The following is a 502-nucleotide window of genomic DNA, read 5'->3' on the forward strand; positions in this document are numbered from 1 at the left end:
ATATATATATATGTGTGTGTGTGTATATTTTTGTGTCTGTGTTTGTACCCCCACCCCCACCCAACATCGCTTGACAACCGAGCTGGTGTGTTTACGCCCCCGTGACTTAGCAGTTCAGCAAAAAGACTGAAACAGGTCAAATGACTGAAACAAGTAAAAAGAGAGTATATATACGCACTATGGTACTGATCGAGCGCCCCACAAAAAATATACGCCCCGTGGTGGGTAGAAAAACTATTGGTAAGACAGCAGCAACATGATGCTGTTACCAGTAGCAACCCGACGCTGTCTATCTATCTGTCTGTCTGTCTGTCTGTCTGTCTGTCCATTTGTCTCATTGTCTATCTATCTATCTATCTGTCTGTCTGTCTGTCCATTTGTCTCATTGTCTGTCTGTCTGTCTGTCTGTCTGTCTGTCTGTCTGTCTGTCTGTCTGTCTGTCCATTTGTCTCATTGTCTATCTATCTATCTGTCTGTCTCTCTGTCTGTCTGTCTGTCTGTC

This window comes from Octopus bimaculoides, chromosome 4, assembly GCF_001194135.2.
Source record: "Octopus bimaculoides isolate UCB-OBI-ISO-001 chromosome 4, ASM119413v2, whole genome shotgun sequence".
NCBI lineage: Eukaryota > Metazoa > Mollusca > Cephalopoda > Octopoda > Octopodidae > Octopus > Octopus bimaculoides.